The following is an 18,423-nucleotide window of genomic DNA, read 5'->3' as shown; positions in this document are numbered from 1 at the left end:
TTTTAAGAGAAACTGTCTGTGGGCTGGCTGTGTGCCTAGCTAAAATTAGGTACTTTTACTATTATTAAACAGGAGAAAGAATAAATACTTAGTAGCTACTATAGGAATATAGGACTCCCAAACGTATGCCTGAAATTCAATTTTCTCCCAACCAGGCTCAGAATACATTGTGTGATTTAAAGAGGATTATTGTGAGGATTAACTACAGTGTGTTCAAGTGGCTGGTAAAGAGTTAGTTGCCCAATAAATATTCACTGAAACTAACTTGCATGTGACCAGGGTCTGTTAGAGGAATAATGCACATCCCAGAGTTCCTGGGATGATAAAGGGTCAAAGATATTTATGTTTAAATTCATTCATTCATTTGTTCATCCAAGAAATATTTTTTTGAGCTTTGAGCCAGATACTGTTGTAGTTGGCAGAAAAATGGCAGTGAGCAATATTATGATTAGGTGATGTTATTTATATGGCAAAGGTAGGGAGATTTTGAGGGTGTGATTAAGGTCCCAAATCAGCTGATTCTTAGCTAATCAGAAGGGACATTATCCAAGATGGGCCTGACTTAATAGGGTAAAAGCCCTTAAAGGAGGAACTGGACTCCACCTGAGGTGAGAGAGAAATTCTCTTGCTGACTTTGAAGAAGCAAACAACCATGTTGTAAACTGCAAATGGAAGGAAACACATGACAAAGACCTGAGGGTAGCCCCTACAAGCTGAGAGCAGCGTCTTTCAGCTACTAAGAAAATAAGAATCTCAGTCATATAGCTCTAAGGAAAATGAATTCTGCCAAAAACATGAATGGGTTTGGAAGTGGATTTTTCCCCAGTCAGGCTTTCTGATGAGAACATAGCCTAGACAACATCTTGTTTGTAGCCTTGAGAGAATAAGCTATGCCCAGATTCCTGACTCAAGAGACAGTGAGAAAATACATGCCTCTTGTTTTAAGCCACTTAGTTTGTGGTGATTTGTTGAATAGCATAAAAAACTAGCACAGATAATATTTTAAATGGAATGGTTAGGAGAGGCCTCTCTGATAAGGTGAGTTTGAATGGATACTTGAAGGAAGTGAGAAGCAAACTATAAGGATACCTGGGGGGAAGAGCAGAGGAGTGGCCATTCTTGCTGAGATGAACACAGGTGGCGGAAGATCAAGCACTAGTTAAATTGAAAGAAGATGGACACTTGGACTACGATATTGTGGTACAAAGCATCAGATTATGGACATATTTGAAAGATAGGACTAGTAAAATTTGCTAAAGGATTAGATATGGAGTGTGACAGGTAGAGGATTAGAAGGCAAGCTCTAGAAAGCAGTTGCTATTTACTAAGTTGATAAGACTGGGGTGGGAAGAAGGAGGTTTTAAGGAGTAGTCAAGAGTTTGGTTTTGGGTGTGTGATGTTTGAGATACCATCAAATTGAGTTTGTCAAGGGCAGCTGTATATAGGAAAGTACAAGCATCTAGATGCTTGTATAAAATAGGTAGTACAAGCATATAGATGTTATTTAAACTATGATACTAGAAGAGATAACTCAAGGTACAAAATCATCCAATATTGGGCCCATAAGTCACCATAAGAGATTATTTTATAGATGAAGATACTCCAGACCAGAGGGGTAAAGTAACATTAGAACTGTAATTAAGAACCAGTTACTAGCAGAACTTACCTAAAACCCAGGCTTCTTGATTCCCAGCTCAGTATTTTTATCAATGATCACAGGTTCCTTTTTTCTTTTCTTTTCTTTTCTTTTCTTTTCTTTTCTTTTCTTTTCTTTTCTTTTCTTTTCTTTTCTTTTCTTTTCTTTTCTTCTTTTCTTCTTTTCTTCTTTTCTCTTCCCTTCCCTTCCCTTCCCTTCCCTTCCCTTCCCTTCCCTTCCCTTCCCTTCCCTTCCCTTCCCTTCCCTTCCCTCCCTTCCCTTCCCTTCCCTTCCCTTCCCTTCCCTTCCCTTCCCTTCCCTTCCCTTCCCTTCCCTTCCCTTCCTTTTCTCTTTTCTTTTCCTTTCCTCTCCTCTCCTCTCCTCTCCTCTCCTCTCCTCTCCTCTCCTCTCCTCTCCTCTCCTCTCCTCTCCTCTCCTCTCCTCTCCTCTCCTCTCCTCTCCTCTTCTTTTCTTTTCTTTTCTTTTCTTTTCTTTTCTTTTCTTTTCTTTTCTTTTCTTTTCTTTTCTTTTCTTTTCTTTTCTTTCTCTACATCTGGGAAAGAGCCTGGCAAGGTCAACAAGGCTTGGTTCTTCTCCTTCATGGGGTTGCAAGTCCCACATCCTCCCCCACCTTGGGTGTCACCCCATAGGATACTGATTAGATTTGATGGCTGTGGGAGGCTCATGCTCACGTAACAAATGAAAATGTATGCTGTGATGTCTATAAACCTCACCCCATCAAATTAATAATGAAAAACCTCTCATCAAAGCCCTTCTTGTGCTCAATAGCCTGTGGCACATTTGGACTCATCAATAGATGTTCAACAATATTACAACTTGTTTAAATCTTGGTAAAGTAGTGTTATGTACTATTGTTATTGACTTCCCTTTTCTAATTACCACCCAAAGGTGACAGATGATATAGCTCTAATGACCACATTCTTGGAGAGTGAGCAGCTTTGGGTCTCAACTCATTGTGTCTTAGCTGTTCGGAAGGAAGAGATCCCCCTGCTGAAAGCAGATCAACTTTAGCAAGGCCATCATATTGAGGCCCAGGTGATGTTTGAGACCATTCACAGAGGGATTTCTGTGGCTGGTTTGAAACCAGAGATTTTAGAGTCTCTGTGTTAATGTAAGTAATTGCAGGAATCCTAAGGCATATGTGGAGATAGCTGTAGCCAGCTTCTATGACAGCCTACAACCTAGGTGGGCAGAAAATATAGCTTTCTTCATTTTTTTCTTATAACTCAACTTAACTTTCTATTTTTGCTGGGTTGGCAGAAATATGACCCCCCACCCTTTTTGTAATGGAAATCTAAGGTGTTTTTTTTTTTTTTTCTTATCAGAGAAAGAGAGAGAGGAGAGAGAGTGAGTGCTGGTGCGTGAGTGGAGGAGAGGTGATGAGGGAGGGAGGGAGGGAGAGAGAAGAGGGGGGGCGAAGAGAATCCATGCTGAGTGTGGAGCCTGACATGGGTCTTGATCTCAAAACTGTGAGATTATGACCTGAGCCAAAACCAACAATCAAGTGCTTAACCATCTGAGCCACCCAGGTGCCCCAGAAATCTAAATTTTGGGGGACATGGATTATGTGAAACCCAAGCATGGTAGGATGGCCTGTGACTTTGACACTGTTCAGTACATTTGTCCACTGATTTTTCTTTTTCCCTTCATAGCTCCTTCCAGCCTAGCGTCTCTGTCTTACTCCTGTGCATGGTCATTATTCTATCCTTTCCTGCTGTCTTGGAACTTTGGAGATCTCTTTGGGGCTCTCTAAGGTACCATATGCCTGGATTCCCTGTGCTTCTTCCCCTTTCTGCTTCCTGAGCTCTGCTAGGGCTTTGGCTTCTTGTAAGGACCAACATTAAATTTCATCACTTCATGTCCTCTGAGGAAATCTTTTATGGGCTCTCTCAGAAGCCCTCACACTGCCCAGATCTTACTTCTCTGCAACATTTTTTTTTTCATGCCCAAAGTCCTCTCTAGTTCCTTCAAAGTTTAGGAAGACTTTTTTTTTTTTTTTTTTTTTTACAAATTTACCCTGAAACAATAAGCACAGAACAGTTTATTTGCTTGTTTTTGTGGGGGGGATGATGGGGTGGGGGAGGAAAAATGGAAAAAGACTAGGAGATAGGAAAGTGATATAGTTCATATAAAGGCTATCATACCACAACAGGATACTACTGGAAGCAAGACCTGCTTTTCCCCTTCTATGTCCCTGGCCAACATTCTAATAATTAGAAATCAATTCCTGTATCAGATGGTAGGGGCCATGATTAGTCACTTAGAAGTAGACTAAAGTATTTCAAAAATATAGTGCCTGTTGAGAAACTTTCTAAATTCTTTCACTATGTATTTGTAATTCAGTTATTTGGTAATGATTGAGCAGATTAAGTAATGACTTATTTTCCTGAATTCCATCATGCTTTATTTTCTACTGCCTTAACTTCTTTTACAAGAGAATTGAGTTCTTGACAAGTAGAATCTGCTTTATCTCTGTATATCCAGCATAATGTATGCTACATAATAGGCATTCAGTAAATTTTTGAATGATTGATTATTTGGGTCCTAAGGAAAGAAAAAGTAGGAGTTAAGTTCACTGATGTAGAGGGCTTTGGTTTTAGAGGTGTCATCCATTCAGTAATTTTATTTACTATTTATCAAATATTTATGGAACACCTATTATGTTTTAGGACTTGCTGTATATCCTCGAGGTAAAAGAATTAGCAAGACATGTCTTTGAAGGATTCATTTTCAGGGAATTGACCTATATCTTAACCGACTGTATCAGCTGCATGGAATACATTTAAGTATGTAACTTACTTTAACATGTATCCTCTAGACACTTGAGTTGTTTCTAACCTTTAGCTATTTTCAAACAATGTTGAAATAACTATATGTAAACATCATTAGTACAAGTGCATATGTGATATATACACACACACACACACACACATGTATATGATAACTTGCCAAATTGCTCTTCATAGAATTCCCCCCATCAGTAATATAGGACAATTTACATCTATTTTCAAATGTCTTAACCTTGGTTTCTACTGGCCATCACTCTAGGATCTTTAATTTGTTTACCCAAAGATTCAATGAGATCTTCTCCTTCCATTCTCAGACCTTACGATGAACAGAAATATTAAATTCCATAGATTGGATCACCATTTCCCTAAGTGTTTTCTGTGGAACACTAGTCCTACAAGATGTTATAGAGTCCAATGGTCACATAAATACCACAAACTGTGCCTGCTTTTTGCAGAATTACAAAGCACTATAGAACAATAAAAAACATGTTTGACTGTGTTCAATCCCAATGTTTCCCAAACACATTTGGGAATCACTTTTTAAACCTATTAACATATCTTATAATGTATACACACACATATTTTGAGAAGTCTCATAAAGATTCTACTTAAAATCTTGGATACTTAGTAGTAGGGTAAAATGAAATTGAACAAGTAAACCTAGTTTCACAGTAGAATAATTTATAGGATGTTTAAGCATGAAAATGGTTCTGTGCTCTCATAAATTTGAGAAATGCTGCATAGTATATCCCATTTTGGGAGAGTCATAATGTATTAAAAACTCTGAGAAATGTTGCAGTGAATTTATTTAAACTAGCACTTTCTGAACTTGTTGGAAGTAAGTCTTTGCCATGTTTATATTTCATTGGACAGAATGTGTTAGAGGAAACACTGACTAAACTACCTCATATTTCAGGGATAAGGTAAAAATGCAAGAAATGAGGCTACTTACCCAGTTTTATCAAACTCAATTTTCATTAGTTTAAATTCAGTTCAGCCTGTTATCTTTTCTCTTTTTTCTTGCTGTTTCATTAAAAGTAAATCCTGCAAACCCTTTACTATGAAAAAATATGTCAACAAGGTTAGGAGAAAGCCAAATTTAAACACCTAGGATGTCTGATATTCACTACTGAATTGCCTGAACAATTATTTGTATAATCAAGGATGTGCTCTCAAATGCCATCATTTTAAATTTATTTCAATCCAATTGCCTTTTCAACCAAAGTTTAGTTTAGTTTTTAATAGTTCCACCTTATGTATTTGCCTTTTATTTTTAAGCCCCATTGTTTCAGACAATGACCATCCTCTTATTTGCCCTTTTCATAGATGCTGGCTTTGTATGTTACTTGAAACTTGATTTACATTTATATTGATTGATTACATCTCTATTAAAAAAATTATCTTGGTCTTAAATTCCACTGAACTTCTGCTACAACATTTGTAGGAGAAAATAACATTGCCCAGTTTCTTCTGTGATCTTTCTCTCCAGATATTCATCCTTTACTTCATCTATCAACAGAATTTATGAATACAGGTGCTAGGCATTGAGCGAAGTGTCGTAGCCAACACAAGTGCACATATACATGGTGTGTGGTGTAGCACAGTTGGCATCTAGCTGACGAACAGGAATCCCTCTGGCTGAGTCTCCACGTGGTAAAGGACCAGGACTGCTGTGTATGGTTACATACAGAGTGCCTGCACAACTGCAGGGGGCGTTATTTACATAGATGATTTTGGTGGTTGCGCCACATATGTGTGGTGCTATGGAGTTGTGTCCCACAGGGACCCTGTACTAGGGCTCTGTTCTAGCAACTGTCTGTTGGTTTTTCAGTCCAGCTCCAGGAAATCCTTTGTGGGTGAAGTTCAAGGAGGATGCATGGAAAAATGGTTTCTGTTCTGGACAACAGAATTATGCACATACCAGAGGGGTTGCCATTTATTAAGGTAACTCTGAGCTGGGGAGACTGGCTTCAGAGACAGCTTTGAATATGACTCAAAAGTTGAATTTCACCTGTGAATTGGCGCCACCTGTGAACTCTTTGGACAGGGAGCCAGGGAGCACAAGAACTTGTTCTGAATTGGAAGTGAAATAAGAAAAAAAAAAAAATCACAGCTCAAAGTCAGTAACAAAGATGAAGTTAGGAAATTCCCAAATAAAGGAAAGTTCAGATATATGCTTCTAGACAGTAACCCATGGGTTAAAGAAGAAATCATGATGGAAATTTGAAAATACTTTGAATTGAATGACTTTGGAAATTTTGCATATCAAAAGTTGTAGGATATAGGCAAAGCTTTGCTTACTGGGAAATTAATAGCTTTAAGTGAATACATTAGAAAAGATGGGAGGATGAAATCAATGAGCTAAGCATCCATCCTAAGAAGCTGGAAAATAACAACATATTAGACCAAAGAAAGCAGAAGGAATGACATTATTAAGAGTAGAAAGTAATGAAGAGGAAAACAAAAAACAAACATGCAGTAGAGAGGATCAAGACATGCAAAAGTTAGTTTCAGGAGGGGCTGATAAAACTGAAATTTCCTAGTGCAGGAGTGGTGGGGTGAGAGGGAGAGAGAGACAGGGAGACTGAGAGACAGAGAGAGCTAGCAAGAGCTCCAGCAGAGAGGGGGAGGGGGAGAGAGAGAGAGGAAGAGGAAGGGAGAGAGGGAAAAGGGATGGGGAGAGAGAGAGAGAGAGGGAGAGAGAGAGAGAGGAAAATCAATGTTAAGAATAAAAAAAGTCATCATCTGAGATCCTACAGATATGAAAATGATAAGCTCTTATGAATAACATTATAACAATACTTTTAAAATTTAGGTAAAATGGACACATTCTTAAGCACAATTTATTAAAAAGATCTAGATAGTTTTTAAGTATTAAGGAAATCAAATGCATAATTAAAGCTTTCACCATGAAGAAAACTCCAAATCAATCGTCAGTAAATTATATCAAACTTTTGTAACAAAATAACTCTAGTCTTACACAAAAGAGAGAATATTCCTGACACATTTTTGAAGGTAAGCCTAAGGCTTATCTCACTCATGGCTAGAAATTTAAGAGAGAACAATCAAAATATTAGCAAACTAAACCCAGAAATATATAAAAAGGAATGAAAGATTGGTTTAGCATCTGAAATCAATATAATTCACTTAGAAAAAGCGATAAAAAAGTGACATTTCAATAGATTCAGAAATTACATCTGATAAAATGTATTATTAGTTCATAATAAAAACTTAGCAAATTAGAAATAAAGGAAGACTTCCTTAATATTATCAAGTATAGTTAGTAAAAAAAAAATCGATACTTTATGGTTAGAAGCTCTCCCTTTGAGAAGGAAGAATATAAAGATCCCCAGTATCATTACTTCTCTTCAGTATTGTACTGAAATGCTATCCAGGGCAAAAAGTCAGGAAAAACAAGGAAAAAGAGGTAAATAGATTGGAAAGGGAGAAATAAAGGTGTTATTCAAAGATACAAAGATGTAAGGTAAATAGTGAAAAATCCATTGTATGTCTGTATATGCCTGCACTAAACAGCTGGAAAATGAACAAAACTATATTATTTATAGTGGCATCAAAAATGTCAATTACCTAGGGATAAATCTAGAAAATGCTGTGTAAGATGTCTAGTCAGAAAACCATAAAACATACCTGATAAAAATTTTTAAAAAGATGTAAACAAAAGAAAGGAAAAACCACATCTATAGATTTGAAGACTCTATATAAAGATGTTAATGCTCCCCAAACTGATCTCAATTCAATCCCGATAAAAAAATACTATTCCCAACAAAAAGCCCATTTTTTTTTTTTTGGTGGAAATAAACAAGTGGATTCTAAAATTTATGAAAATTCAAAGGGTCAAGAACAGTTAAGGCACTCTTGAAGAAGAACAAGTTAGAAGTCAGTGTGGAATAAACACACAGAATGGTGGGAGATAGGGGAAAGTTCAGAAATAGATCACACATATATTAACATTTAATTTATAACAAAGGTGGTGCTCGAAAATAGTTGGGAAACTTAGTTTTATCAGTAAATTATTCTGGAACAGATAAATTAAAAAGACATAGAAGAAGGAAACTTGACCTCTACATCCCACCATACACCTGGTAGATTGTAAATATGGATATAAGAGGTAAAATAGTAACATTCAAGAACATAACATAGGAGAATATCTTTATGGCCGAGGGTAGGAACGAACTATAAAGGAAAAAGACAAAATGGCTAAATTAAAATCCAGAACTTCTTTTCATTATAAGGGAGTGAAAAGGTAAGAAGATATTTGCAACAAACATGAAAGACATATTCAAAATGTAAGAAAAAAACCCCAGAAATTTAAAAACAACCTAATAAACATATAAATAAGAGATTGGAACAGGTATTCCACAAAATATAATATTCAAATGGCTAAAATATGTATGAAGTTTCTTTAATTTCTTAGTTAGGGAAATGCTAATTAAAACCATAAGAAGATACTACTAGTCATCTTAGTGACTGAAATTAATAGGACTGACAAATTTCTAGTGTTATTGGGAATATGGAGCAATGGGAGTCATATAGCAGTGTGTATTGGTATGATCACTTTGAAAAACAGTTTGGTATTATCTATTAAAGTTGAAGATAGATTATTCTATGACTCAGCAATTACAGTCCTAATGTGAGCACATGGGTACCAGGAGACATAGATGAGAATGTTCATAGCAGCATTATTCCAATGGCCCAAACTGAAAAACACACACATGACCTAGAATAGATACATAAATTGTAGTATATTCATACAATGAAATTTTATGTAGCCACAAAAATAAATGACCTACATATAAATGGAACAACATGGATGCCTTTTACAAGTATAGTGTTGAATGAGTGAAGGTGAATTTGAAAACATGCCTGCATTGTCACTTCATTTGTGCAGAGTTCAAAAAGCAGGCAAGGGTGGTCTGTGATGTTTGATGACATGTTCTTGGTAGTGACACTTGGTAAGCAGGGGTTGCCATGGAAACCAGATAGAGGTTGCCTTTGAGGAGCTCTAAGTTTTGGTGATTAGGAGGAGGGGGCTTTGGGGATTCTGGCAACATTCTGTTTCTTGGCTGGGGCAGGGGTTGCATGGAACATCACTGTGATAATTTATTGAGATATGCACTTTTAATTTTGTGTACTTTCTCAAAAATAATTTAAAAAGAAAAGAAAAATATGGATATATGATTTTATGCAATTGTGATGTGATGTATATACTTGGATATTCCTCACAACATTGTTTATAATATAAAAAGATTAGAATCACCTTAAATGTTGTTTAAGATGCCAGTTAAGGGGTGCCTGGGTGGTTCAGTTAGTTGACCATCTGACTCGATTTCAGCTTAGGTCATGATCCCGGGGTTGTGGGATTGAGACCCTCATTGAGTCCCACTTTGGGCTCCATGCTCAGTGTGGAGCCTGCTTGAGATTCTCTCTCTCTCTCTCTCTCTCTCTCTCTCTCTCCCTCTCCCTCTCCCTCTCCCTCTCCCTCCCTCCCTCCCTCTCTCCCCTCTGCCCCTTTCCCCCACTTGTCTGCTCTTTCTCTCTCTCAAATAAAAAAAAAATAAACAGTTAAGTAATTTATGAAAGATCCATACAATTAAATATAAAACAGCTATTAAAAAAGAATGATACAACATAATATATACTTATGTGGCAAGTTCTTCAAAGTTAAGTGAATGGAAAAACAGGATTCAGAATAGTATATAGAGTTTGCAGCATTTGTGTGTAGGAAAATGCATAGCATGTTTCTAAAAGTAGTAATAGTGATTTCCTTTTGAGAGAGAACTATGTGGCTAGAAGACAGGGAACAATTTCTTTTCAATGAATACTCCTATATATACTTTTGAATTTTGTCATGTATATATTCCTTAGTCTCAAACTTTTAAAAGTAATATAAAATAAAATACTGGAAAAATAAAGAAGAATCACGCCAAAGGCCAGTAGTTTTACAGATGTAAAAAAATTGGCTTAGAAGTTTAGGTGACTTGTTTGAGATCATTCAGCTAAAATGGAGTCAAGCTGGAATTCGGTCCTAGCTTATGTGAAAGACTGTGTGAAAGGAGATTCAGCCTATAAATAAATAAATAGATAAATAAATATAGGAGCATTCTTGCTTGCTTAGCTCAGTGAGGGCCATTTTGGAAATCTGTAATGGACCAACAATGCTAAAATTACACCAAAAGTTATTATGTACTTTTATAGCTCTTTGGATTCCATTAATAACTGCCAAGTGAAACAAAATGAAAATAGGGTAGATGTTTAGAAATTAAGATTTCCTATAGAAAATTCTAATATATAATACTGTTAACTTTTCTTAGTTTTCTGACTTCTGACAATTTGACCTATTTGTTGAATAGTGGTTTGACCATAGTTTTCTTTATGGGCATATAATTTTCTTAATGTTATAACAACTCTATCTCTTTGTTGATATTGAATATGATCTCCTCTACAACCTATGCTTTGCTTCATTTATAGTATTTACCAGAGTATGTCTCTTACGTCTTTCACCCACTGATACCAAATTCTAGCCATTCTGTTTTTAAAATGTTATTTGGATATTCCTCACTTTCTGCCTCCTCTTCAAATCCAAGCCTTATGGATATTTATATTTTTACTATTTTTTGAATGCTTATTTATTTATTTTGAGAGAGATAGAGTACTAGTGGGGGAGGGCAGAGAGAGAGAAACCCAAGCAGGCTCTGCACTGTCAGCACAGAGCCCAAATGGGGCTCCAACTCAGGAACTGCAATATTATGACCTGAGCCAAAATCAGGAGTCAGACTTTTAAATGGCCAAGCCACCTAGGCACCCCAAAGTTTTCTGGATATTTAGTCTTGACTATTGCATTAATGTTATTGCTAAGTTTTATTCATGTATTTATCGTTTATTCATGTATTTACTCCATGTTTATTGAGCACTTAATGTGAAACAGGTCTTGGGTATACAATAATTAATAAAGCATGGTCCCTCTTCTCAAGGATTTTGTGGTTAACTGAAGAAGAAGAAACATGAAAACAAAATTATAGCATATTATGAAAAGGGCTTCAATGGAAGTATGTATAAGATGTTACAGGAGCCCAGAGTGGGTAACAAAGAAGAATTGTGGGTGGGAAGTCAGGGAACAGTTCACAGTCAAAGTGATGTTTGAATGGAATCTGTGAGGAGGCAGAACTTTTGACAGGATGGGCAAGAATAATTGCAATTTAGGGAGAAGAAATAGCTTGAATAAATTCAGGGAGATGTGAACGGACCTCTTCTCTATTTGTTATGTGTGATACATAGCATACAGCCACTCAAGTTATTTTGTAGACAGAGAAATTAGATATGTGATCTGATGTTAACACTTCCAATGATTTGCCAGTTTCTTCCAAACACAGGAAACATTCCATGTTCTTAAAGCACACTTTCCAATTTTCCTTCTTAAAACTGTGCTTTCCATCTTACAATTTGATTAAGTAGGTATTCTATTTCCTAGAAATCTCTCTGTATGGTATCTGATTAGAGTTGTTCAAAAGAAGAACTTGAGTGAATTTTGGGAGGTAGGAGAGAAGCAGCCATTATGACTTGTGGAAGTTTGTCATGGTCACATGGAGAGCCTGTGGGTTCTGCTGGTCCTTGCCCTTCTCCACCCTGTTTCTAGCTCATCTTGCCAATTGCTGCCCTGTTGACCAATAACGACATCAAGCCTACTATCAGACTCTTCTTGACTGTGGATGCACAGAGGTGTTGACTCTTTAAAAGGAAATAGATTGCTTTAGACCTCCCCACAAGTTCCTCCTGTGGTTTCATTTTCATGGCTGGCTAGATTGGTTTCTTGCATTTCCCTGCAGGCTTTGCTCTGTCCTCTCTTGTGAGTGCTCCAGATGGACTGCTTAATGATTTTTCCTTGACCCCCTGACTGCCCCCACCAGGCTTCCCCAGTTGTTCACATATTTATGTAAGGTCTGATTCCTAAATCCCGTATTCTCATAATATTCTTTCTTAGTGGCTGTGAACCCTGACCGATGCAGGGAGATTTCTTAAATAGGACACAAACTTTGACTAGAATACTCTCTTTTCCTGCCCCCCATTTCTAGCGTGGCAAAGTATTGTGTGTTTTCAAGGTTAAGTTTAAATGTGTTTACCCTGTGAAAACATCGAGAACTTCCCTCCTTGCCAGTTTTACACAAACAGTGGTCCTGAAACACTTCTGACACTTTTTATTTATCACTTATATTATGGCTTGGTGCTTGTTAATCTGTCCCTACCACTAGATTGTGAGCTCCTTAAGGTCAAGAGGAACATGTCTTGCTGTCTTTCCTGTTCTTCTCTTTTCATCCACCTGCTGCCTCATACAGTGCTGTGAACAGCTCCAGTATGTTACTGCCTTGCATATACAACATAGGAATTGCTTTCAAATCTGTGAGGATTAGGCTACTGGATGCCCCTAGCTAGGAGGATTCATTGTTAGAATAAGATGATTTTATAGGCAAAAGAGTTGGAGAACTGAGGAAATGGATGGACACAGAAACTGGAGAGTGTTATGCTAAGTGAAATAAGTCATACAGAGAAAGACAGATACCGTATGTTTTCACTCTTATGTAGATCCTGAGAAACTTAACAGAAGACCATGGGGGAGGGGAAGGAAAAAAAAAGGTTAGAGAGTGAGGGAGCCAAAATATTAGAGACTCTTAAAAACTGAGAACAAACTGAGGGTTGATGGGGGTGGGAGGGAGGGGAGGGTGGGTGATGGGTATTGAGGAGGGCACCTGTTGGGATGAGCACTGGGTGTTGTATGGAAACCAATTTGATAATAAATTTCATATTAAAAAATAAGGTATTTTATGAGATGAAAATAAAGCACTAAAATCCAATAATTTGAACTATGAATTTAAGCCACATTTGTTTTTTAAGTTTTTATTTAAATTCTAGTTAGTTAACTTAGATGGTAAAATTAAATTGGTTTCAGGTGTAGAATTTAGTGATTGATCACTTACATGTAACACCCAGTGCTTGTCACAGTTGCCCTCCTTAATACCCACCACCCATTTAGCCCATACCTCACCCACCTCCCTCCATCAACCCTCAGTTTGTTCTCTGTAGTTAAGAGTCTCTTATGGTTTGGTTCCCTCTCTCTCTTTCTTTCACTTCCCATATGTTCACCTGTTTTGTTTCTTAAATTTCACATATGAATGAAATCATATGGTCTCTCACTGACTTATTTTTCTTAGCATAATAGACTGTAGCTCCATCCATGTCATTGCATATGTAAGCCACATTTGTAATTTAAAATTTTCTGAAATAAATGTAGCCATGTTTAAAAAACTAAAAGTAGATGGTGAAGATTGTACTATTTTATTTAACCCCAAACATTCAATATATTATAATTTCAGCACATAATCAATACAAGATTATGGATGAGAGAAAAAAATAAAGCAGTAAAATTAACACACTAAATAAAGAAACACCAATGACATATTACTCATTATTAGTTGGCTATAAACGTTATATCATAGTTAATTTCTATTTGCCAATTTTTGGTTACTGCCCAATATTTTAGTGTTTCTTCTACCTTTGTTGTAACACTTTAAAAAATGAGTTCATATCTTTCCTCTTTTTTCCAGATAATATGCATGTTGAAAGGGCTTTTCTTTGTGTCTTCCTGCTATTCAGATATTTAGTGTTTTTTCTGATGTAATGGCTTAGAATTGTCGCTTCTCATTTCAGGTTCTTCTCATGTGCACAAATGCAGAGTGACTTGGATGCTAAAGACAGAAATAAAGAGAAAGAAACATAGTTATAAAAACTAACAAACAAGCAAATCCCAAGCCTTTGGGAAAATTTTATTTAACTTACTTGTTCACACTGTGCAGGTATTCTTCACCTCCTCTCCCTAATACACAGAGACTTAGAACCTCTCTGGTAAGCTAACTTCATGCTAAAGTTAGCATGAACTTTATTTGATGAACTCCCATCATATTTCTGCTACTGTCTTTGAAGGGCACAGGAGGGCAGTTCTGAGACCAGCTTTTACCTTCTTTCAATGTCCTAAGAAAGAGGGGAAAACATTGCAAAAATTCCTGCCCACGTTCTGCAGTCTTTTTTTGCTCCTTTTCCTATTCCCTACACCACTTTCTCTTTTTTAATTATCCCCAGTCCAAGGGACTCATAAATCTCATGCACTGTAACTGAAAGTGAAATTCTCCTAGTTGCTGCAAAGCAGCACAGAAGCAAATCCACAGATACTGGAATTCTGTATAAAGGGATGCTCATGGCTGAAGAGGGATAGTCTGTATTCAGTTTTCATGATCGTGTGTGCATAGATTTGCTTCCCTTTGATATGCTAAAAAAAGAAAATTCATTTCCAATAAAATCTTGAACTACTTTTGGGAGAATAAAACTACTGTTTTATTTTAGGGAATTTGTCAGTTCTTAATAGTTAAACCTGATTGGCTGAGGGAGAAAATTGCTGAGAGGCCAATCAAATTGTTTCTTATTTGAGAACTTGGCCATTTAAAGGTAGTTCAGGTAGATTTCATATAACGGGATTCTGAAATGGTCAGCCATTAGATTTTGTGTTTCAACAACTGAACGGGATGGCCCATTGATTGCCCATTCATTGTGACAGCCCAAAGCCCCGTGATTGACCAGCGTCTGGTTAACTCAGTTGACCTGGATACCCAAGGCCCCAGTGATTGCTCCCTGAACCTTAAGGGGTGCTTGAACTGCCAAGGACCAGTCACATGACTGTTTTGTTTGCAGAATCGTCATTGTCAGAGGACAAAATTCAGAGTCCACTTGTGTTCTTTCATAGTGCCACACAAAACAAAACAAAAATAAAAACAACCCCACAATATTTGGGAAATTGATTCTATTATAGACATGCTTTATCATATCTACTGTTACAAGTGCAATAAAAGTTTAAAAATACAATGCTATTTACATTAGGTTTATACAGGGTTTATTTGATTTGCAGGTAATTTAAAGGTGCCATAAACTAGTAGTTCTCAAAATGTGGCAGAGTACCCAGAGTGGCAGCATCAGCATCATATGGAAACTTGTTAGAAAAGCAGAGTCTGGGGTCCCTGTTCAGAAATACTGAATCAAAAACTCTGGGGTGGGACCCAGCAATCTGTGTTTCAACGAGCCCTCCAGGTGATCCTGATATGTGCTCGAACTGAAAATCACTGCTCTTAACTGTTAGTATGTGGGATTTTATTCAAATGGTGGCAGCATTGGGATCCCAATGCTTTCTATTCTCTTCTCTAACCTTTCCTCTAGGGTCCTCCAGGGTTAGAAGAGTCACTTCTCTGGCTGCTCAGTCCCTCAAGGCCCTTTGAAACTTCTATTCCTGGGGTCTGGGTGGGCTATGTGGTATTAGGATGTGCTGGGAACACTATCTGTTACTGCATTAGAACTTAGCAGTTAAACCAGAGCTTCCCATCTGGTTTGGTTAAGTACCACTGCTAATCTTCTGGGCTGGCCTAGGTAGCTGCACACTTATTGCAAAGAAAGCAAACTGTTGCCTTTGTGTGCTCCTGTCAGCCTCATAGGAGTAAGGTAAGGGTCAACCCTCTCAAAGTATTTAGAAAAGCAATTTAAGCTTTCATTCTGGAAGAAAATTTCTGTTTGTTTTCTTTATAAGCTTGGCGTGCTGGAATTTACAACAAACCTAGAATTTTAAAAGACCCATTGCATTGAAAGGAATGTATCCATCTTCTGCGTAATATGAGAGATTCAGGGGCCCCAAGAAAATGTCAGCTTGCAATATTGCCTAAACATTTTATCTCCTTGTTCAGGAGGCTCTGGTGTGGGAGCAGGGAGGTTGGAGATACAGACTCATTGGTACTACCCAACATAGTTTACTGGAACCAAATGTATCTAAGAAAAACACATTGGTGTGGTGTTTTTTTTTCCCACTAGAGCTGCCCTCGATAAAATGTGGGTGTCATTTGAAAAGGGCATCATTTCCAATGAATTCTGAAAGTGTCACACAGAGTATTGATTGATCAGTCTTGCCGACAGCACGACCAGGGCCAGAGTGGAGCTGTCCCTGTGATCCAATTTTCAGAGCTCACAGACACCTTCACTCCCTGGCAAATAGCATCAGCAAGTGGCAGAATGGAGGGGGCCAGAGGTATGGGTGTGTGTACAGGAATAATCTGGCAGAAAGGTGGCAAGAATGAATGATTTTGTATCATGGCCAGCTTGTCTAACCAGTACATGTTGAAAGCTGCAAGTATCACATCTTAGGTGTGTCGGATGATTGGAAGTCTGCTTTTTTTTTCTTTAACAAGCAACATTAAGCCATGAATAAGTCAGAAGCAGATTCTAATCAATGAGGAATACCAATACTCACATCACTGAAATCATTTTAAGATAACATTAGTGTCTACATTTGTGTTTGCTTTTGTCCACAAGTTCATACACTACACAGATGGGGAAAAAGTACACTCCCAAATGTGCTTTCTTTGCAGCACATACCATAGTTATACCAAATACAGGTGGTCCTTAGAATGACACTCTAGGCGAGTGACTTCTAAGTGTACCACTTGTTTGCTCTAGGATTGCATGTATAAGCAGATGCATAGATGAATATGAGCAGATAGATCTACCTTGGCCCATGTCACAAAGAGTTTGGAGGTTGGCTGAGTGGCCTAAGGCAAGGTGTGGGCTTCCATTTTTCTGTTTATAAAATAAGAGAGTGGACAAAATGATTTTTAAGTTTCGTTCCATCTGTGACATAGTATGCTTTTTTTCCGCATGGGTTTTTATTCAGGGGCAGCAAGATTGAGGCAAGAGGGGCTTGGTTTGATCAGAATGGAGATGGCTGAGGGCTCTCTGTTTCCTGTGAAAATAGTTTCCCAGTGTGTGAACTCTAGACTATTGGATGAGAAAAATAAGCACCAGATTTGCATCTGGACATCAGGACAAGGACCGATGGTGCTGGAGCCTATATGCCAGAGGAATAAGGCAAGAAGTACTTGTAGGAATTACAGGCACCTCTCTTCTGAGCTGAAGATCCCAAGGGATTTTTCATCTCCTTAGCACTCCTACCTGGGATTCTGGAGCACATTTTTGTGGGAAACATGCAAGTATGTTTCTTCCCTCCTTTGCACAAGAAAATAATAATAGCATGCTGTGATTTATCCATTCTAATTCTTATATACTCTTTCAACTTTGTTGAGCCTGCTACAGTCTGTGCCTATTATCTCCTTGCGCTTGGGGTATTTGTCTACCCCAATCATGGAAAGAAGAGGTTCTTTTTGTCATAATTGTATTCTTTTCCCAATCTGACAACCTATGCCCAATCATGGACTGCTGCATTTTTGCTTAGCAAGACCTCCCAGGGTTGCTGGCAGGTTAAATGCAGCACAGCATTGAAAGCACCAAATCTTTTATAGGATGATAAGTGTATAACATTTGGTTATTATTTCCAGTGGACTGCAAATTCCCTTAGAGACCAGGATTGTGCCTATTCTTCATTGCATCCTCTTTGCTCGGTGCATTGTGGAGCTTGATGGATTTTGTTCAATAAGGAAATCAGTTCAAGACTGGCCTCCAGAGCTGTCACAAGTGACTTGACCATCTGAACTCTTCAAGAAGTTTAGGGAAAATAATTAGTATTTGTTCTTGGCAAGGAGGATGATCATTTAGACTTCCGGTCATTTTTGTGGACACTGTGTTCATGTAATGCTTTGAACTGTTGACTGTAACTCTTCATCATAAGAGAATCCAGGTAAAATATTCTGTCCAACTGTTGGCTTAATCTTGTTAAAGGTATGCCTAGCTTCAACCTTTGTTCTTTTGCTGGGACATGGGCTTACCGTTCGCTTTTGTTTGTTCTTGTAGCCCAGCTCCCACCTATATGCAGATCAATGGACTGGCTCTACCTGGCCTCCTTCCACACCCCTCTGAGGGCCTTTGCCATTGGTCAGCAATTCCCTCAGAAGGAGGTGGGCTCACCATCAGTCTGTGTGTGCA

The sequence above is a fragment of the Felis catus genome, chromosome B3, assembly GCF_018350175.1.
Source record: "Felis catus isolate Fca126 chromosome B3, F.catus_Fca126_mat1.0, whole genome shotgun sequence".
NCBI lineage: Eukaryota > Metazoa > Chordata > Mammalia > Carnivora > Felidae > Felis > Felis catus.
Note: the sequence above shows the minus strand (reverse complement) of the source record.